Here is a 6,883-nt window from a genome sequence, read left to right as displayed (position 1 = left end):
TTCATGTTGTAACTGGCTCTTTTCATGCATATATTTTTTTCTTATATGAGTATTTATGATTTTTGTACGATTTTTTGTACAGAACTTTATACGACACTGTTCAAAAATAAGTTCTGTAGTCTTAGACTCTATATATCATTATAATTGTATATATCTATAAATAAAATGTTAAAATGTTGTGTAAAGATACGTAAAAGTATAGATAACTTTGGCCCTAAATATATAGTTATAGATGTTCTTTAAACACACCACCTCGGGGCCCAAAAATATTAGTTGTATATTCTCGCGTGACGAGACATTTGAACGCGACAGTTCGTAACCCCACAAATTTGTAACGCCGTAAATTCGTAACGGCATAATTTCTAACGTCAAAATTGAATTGTTCTGTTTATTTTTGTTAACGTGGAAACTAACTTTTATTACAGTTACAATTGAAATTAGGTTTATCAATTTAACGAACCATCATCAGGATAAACATTTTCAACAGATTTCATATTTCGTGGAGAAATAGATTTTTAAAATTGTGTCTTAAAATAAATAAAATATAATCTAGTAATGTAAATTGTATTAATTTATTATAGTACATACATTATTTAAACTGTTTTTATTTGTTTCATTATTTTTCAAACTTAGTCCTACTACTTTAAATGATAATTCAAGATAAAAATTCAACAATTCTTTAGTTGTCATATTAACAAGAATATATCGTCGCCTCAAAGCAACACTAGGATATTATGTAAAATAATGTAGTTTCGAGAAAAACGCAATTGAAAATTTTACGAAACTTCAGTAATTACCTAATAACTTTTTTATATTTGAATGGATTTACATGGAATTTTGTTTTAGTACCTAACTTTACATGCGTCACATAACAATGTATAGTAATTCATAAAAAAGCGAAAAATAATTGGAAAAAAAGTTAGTCGTCCTACTGTTGCCCTCAAAGATAATCTGTTTTTTAACGATATCCGTAAATTTCTGTTTCTGTTTCAAAATTTTACACATTTCAATACAAAAAAAACAAAACAATTTTGTTGTTCAAATATGTTATTACAGAAATTTTAACATGAACATACTTGTTTTCCAAAAATTTTAAAATTTGACACGATAATAAACAAAATAAAATGAAAAAATCATCAGAATCAGTTTTGGTAATAGAGGATGCTGAAAGTTCTGAAAGTAAAAACTTATTGCATTTTCTTAAATCAGCCCAAAATTTCTAAAGGGGAATTTATGAATTTGACTTACCTTTTTCCTGTGCTTGATAAATTCCAGATAACAACTCAGATTTAGTATTTTTGTGTTCGCTAAATACCTACACTAAATTCTGACTTCTTCTAGATACCCATAATTTTTACAAAATTTAAATTGGCTGAATTAGTCATTTTTACTCTTAACATACAACTTTTAACATCAATGTAATAGAACTAGGTTGTTTAAGATTACTGATACTGAAGATAAAATTGTGACGGCAAGCTGGATAATATAAGCAAAGACATAATCGCAATTCAGCAATAACTACATGGCAACAGTAGGATATGGGCGAAAGATAACTTTTAGTGTTGCATTAATATTGATGACCGAAATGGGTAAATGACAAAATTTATAATGGTATGATATTGTTGTCTTAGTGTTGCATTATAGCATTTGGGCTAAAAGGAACTAAGCTACACAAGGATGTGTAATATTATGAAGAAAGTATTTCACTTTTTATTTATCTTAGTATTACACTCAACAGAAGGGGTTATTTCGAATCATTTGACATGGATATCACAAAAGTCATTTTTTTACATATTATCCTACTGTTGCTGTGAGGCGACGATATGCAAGAATATGTGTGAAATATATTTAAAAAGAAGTGGTCTTAAAAAAAGTACTAATTGACGGCGTGACGAATTTGTGGGATTACGAAATGTCGCGTTACATGATGTCATGGAACCATATTCTCGGAATGATACTGTAATGAACTATAATGATTTTCTCACCAACGCTGATATTATTAATGTGTGAAGACATGTAGAAAGCAGAGTGCACAATGCTCGAGAAACATCGTGGGCAAAATTTATACTTTTTTCGACACATTATCATCCGGCCTCAAAAGTCCACTGCTGAACATAGGCCTATTCCTCGTGTTTCCAACCCTGTCTATCTCGCACCGCTCTCATCTAGGTTTTTAGCCTTTTTAATTCGTCAGTCCATCTTGTAGTTGGTCGACCAATCTTGTCTTTCCTTGGTCTCCAATCCAATAACTCCTTTGCCCATCGCCCATCTGTCGTTCCAGGTATGTGTCCTGCCCATCTCCATTTTGGTATGACAATTCTTTCAATGACATCAGTCTTCTCGCAGACCTATTCGCAGAGTTATTCTTAACATTGATTGCTCTTGAAACAACGATCTTTCAAGAGTGGACGTGCAAAAATGGGCTAAGACTGGGAGATGGGCTATCGTGTCTCTTATTTGACCTTGCTCTAGAAAAGGTAATCAGAGTGTCCCAGATTAACACAATTAGTACTATCTTCGACAGGTACCAAGACAAATTAGAAGGCGATTTAAAATCTATTGGAGCTCTGATGCCACTAATGATAATAATCTTTTATGTGCCCTCTCCCAACACCATGATGGAGATAGCTCTCTCTTTTTCTCTTGTCGTTTCCCCATTACTGAGGATCGTGATTTCTTCCAATATTCGTAACAATGTTTCTCCATTGGTCTCTATCTTCAGCTGCTCTAAGAGCTTCGCAGAATGAGTTTCCAGCTGAATTCTTTATTTGGCCGGACCATCTAATTGGTGATCGTCCTCTTGATCTTCTCCCCGGAACGTTTCCAGAAACAATTAATCTCTCCAAACTGTCGTCACCTCTGCGAACCACGTGACCCAAGAATTGCAGTATTCGCTGCAGACATATTGTGGACAGCCTTTTTTTTAATCTTGAGTTGGTTTAGAATGGAAAGGTTTGTCCTATGAGCTGTCCAAGGTATGCGCAGCATTCTTCTTCAGCACCACATCTCAAAGGCATCAATTTCTTGGCGCTCGCATGCGCGAAGAGTCCAAGTGTCTATAGATAGCTCTACCTGATAAAAATTTTATTGGAATAACTCATATTTCTTCTCTGGCTGTAATTCTGTTTACAAGAAGCTATTTGTAGAAGATTTATGGTCTATTGCTAGATATTTCCAGGTTTTGTTCCAAACTTTTGTACATTTTTCTCTTTTCCCTTCCTCACCTTATACATTTAGTCTCCAAAAATATCTTTAATTCTTTCCTTAACATCAATTTTCTTTGCTCTTCTTTCTTTGTCAGTTGTGGTGATAAAGGAAATTTTGTCCATGATGTTCCACACTAACCTTATTTATTGCTTTGTGGATGGAAATGGTATATAAAAAATAACTGTAAAGTAACGTTGTAGATGACCTAATCATCTAGTATTTAGTTAAATGTTGGAGCTATTTGAACCAAGCATCAACAACAATACAAGATATCAAGAACTTTACTTTTGCTTAAACACGAAAAATACTGCAGGTTACAATTCGTTGGATTTCAATAGTGTGTTGCATACTGGCAACATTGTTTATTTAATAGATATCTAGGAAACGTATACAAATATTTATTTAAACTAAATGTAGCCAAATAATATAATTCAGGTTAGACTTTTTTGTTGTATTTTGTAAATTTCATGTGTATATAGTGTAATTATAAATTTTTTTGACTTCATGATTCAAAAACAAATCGTTAATTGGTGCCTGGTTCAGATGGTGCCACGAGAAGTTCCGATCGTAAAGGCTTTTATTATCTAGCTTTAGTGTATAGCATGATTATGAAGAACTAAGTTGATTTTTTAATGAGATAATACAGAACAATAAGATTTTATTATTATTAATATATTGTGAAAATTTAAATAAATGTAAAACTAAATGAGAAGCTCTTGTTACCCATGTAGACACAATAAATCATATCACTTGTCCTGTTGAGAATATTTATTTTATTCGTTTAGAAGAAATAATTATAATTCATGAATTAGAAGAAAACAGAACAAGGTAACGGAAAACGGAATTAACTAATACAATAAACCTGAAAATAAATGAAGATGAAGATATAATAGAGATATACAGAATTGGAAACCAGCAAAACCCGAGGAACAGATCTGCAAGCTTGAGCTAAAAATGAAACAATAAAAATAGAAATTATAAAACGAGCAACTAAATTAATGGGCAGGAATATACACTATACACTAAGCATCAAAATTAACGCAGCACCTTAAAAAATGGGACATTTTTGATGTCTCGTATTTCCCAAACCTGTTGTCCGATTTGAGTGATTTTTTTAGTATATTATAGCTTTATTCTTCAAGAATATCAATGTTATTATTGCTAAACAGGTAAGTGTCATTGTATACCGGGTGCAACAATGATAGTGTGTTTTTTCCTCAAAGTTTGGAACACCCTGTGGAATATTCTAGCGCAGCGATACTCAAAGTGTGTTCCGCGGAACCCTAGGGTTCCGCGATGCCCCTGTAGGGGTTCCGCGAGAATTTAGAAAAAAAATTCAAAACACCTCTCTCTTTTCGACTTTTCTGAGGCGGTATAGCACGATTCACGAGGCGTGGTCGAACCACAGGTCGAACTTAGTTGCCTCCTGTTGCCTCATACAATTTTACTAGCCTTACCCTCATACAATTTCACCGCCGATACACGACTTAGTGTGACCAAAGAATACCCCAACCAACTTGGTTGGTTGAGGTATTCTTTGGTGACTTAGTCCTTAGTCAGTACTGTCAGTAGTCAGTCGACAATTAGGGTTCGGAGCGATGAGTACCTACCTGCTAGAAAAAAGTGTTTATTTTTCTACTGCTGTATTCTGATTGTATCAGTTTTGTACTTTTGCTGTTTGTGATCGTACGTTATTTTGTGGTTTTTAATAAAGAAGAATGGAACGTTGGCTTAAAGGCGTTAAACGTGATGCAACAACATCTTCTACCGAAGCCGAATGTTCGAAAGCAGTACGCGCGGAGTATACAGCAATTACCGGTGAAGACGATTATGCAACGACGTCAAGTTCCGCGGTTTCAAAGGCGAAAAATAGGAAGTATGATGACACAGTTTCGGATTTGTTGATTCCAACGGCTCACTTATCTGCATTTTATGTAGTAAACTGTTTCCTAATAGTTCCAATGGCACCTGCTAAGTTGCGCCGACATTTAGAAACTGTACACCCCGAGTCTAAAAACAAGAATAAAGAATTTTTATACGTAAAAAAGAACAGTTATTGGAAAGTCAAAAAACTATAATGCATGTAACCAAAACTTTCAATGAAAATGCCACAGAGGCATCATATTTAGTTAGCTATCGCATTGCACAAGCAGGTGAAGCGCAAAATATCGCTGAGAATTTAATAAAACCATGTGTGTTAGACATAACAAAATGTATGCTCGATGAAAAATCTGCAAAGCATCTTTCTACTGTACCGCTATCGAACGATACTGTTTCACGGCGTATTAATGATCTGGCCAGCTACGTCAAACAAGAACTACCTAGTTACACGTCTACAAAAAACACGATTCACCTTGCAAATAGATGAGTCTGCTGATGTCGCTGGTCTAGCTATCTTGCTGGTTGTCGTGAGATATCCATATGAAAGTTCTTTTGATGAAGACATGCTTATGTGTTCACCGTTGTCCACAAATACAACCGGAGAGGAAATTTTTAATAAAATAATTATGTTTGTTGAGGAAAATAATCTCAGTTGGAACGATTGCATTGACATTTGTACAGATGGGGCCAAGGCGATGACAGGTAAAACAGCAGGATTAGTGTCACGAATAAAAAATAAAGCTCCTAATTATTATAGCTCCAGCCATTATATCCTGCATAGACAAGCACTTGCGATGAAGCAAATGCCGTCAGATCGAAAATTAGTTATGGATGAAGCAGTAAAAAAAATTAATTTTATCAAATCACGACCATATTCCCGATTGTTCTCATTATTGTGTGAAGATTATGGCAGCAAATATAAAACACTATTGCTCCGTACAGAAGTGCGATGGCTGTCTCGGGGTAAAACTTTAACAAGACTATTTGAACTTAGAGCCGAGTTACAAATGTTTCTCTCAGATACTTATTTCAATTTGAAAGACCGTTTGTATGATAAAACTTGGTTGTTCCGACTGTCTTTTATGGCGGATATCTTTCAAAAACTGAACGATTTAAATGTATCATTGCAAGGTAAACAGACAACAGTGTTCCAGGCCTGTATCAAAATAACTGCGTTCAAAAGAAAATTAGATTTTTTAATTATTTGCGTCAGAAAGAGAAATATAGAAAGCTTTACATCACTCAGATTACTTTGTTAGCGATACGGACTTAAAAATGTTCCAAAATTATGTATTTGAAGAATTGATCAAATATCTCACTTCCATGCGTGCATCTTTTGATGTATTTTCCCGAAGAAGAGAACACAAAAATGAAACTGAATTCATGGATTCATAAACTTAACTTACAAAAGTCCGAAAATATGTCAAACGAGATATACGAATCTCTTTTAGAAATGTCATGAGACACATTTATGGAGTCATTGTTTAAAACGATTGCCAAAATGGCTCTGAATATTCTTCTCCCGTTCCCAACAACATATTTATGCGAAACAGGATTCTCAACATATATGCAGCCACGAAAACAAAATACCGCAATAGACTGGACGCCGAACCTGATATGAGACTTCAAATTAATGTCATCTATCAAACCTGATATCAACCAATTGATGAAAAATAAAAAACAGTTTCATACCTCCCAGTCGTTAGACACAACGTTATTTTTTTATTTTAATATTATATTCTATTATTATACTTGTTATGTAAGTAAGTAATAAGTAACTGTTACATTGGAATTT

Source organism: Diabrotica virgifera, chromosome 9, assembly GCF_917563875.1.
Source record: "Diabrotica virgifera virgifera chromosome 9, PGI_DIABVI_V3a".
In the NCBI taxonomy this organism is placed as follows: Eukaryota; Metazoa; Arthropoda; class Insecta; order Coleoptera; family Chrysomelidae; genus Diabrotica; species Diabrotica virgifera.
This window is presented reverse-complemented; position numbering follows the sequence as displayed.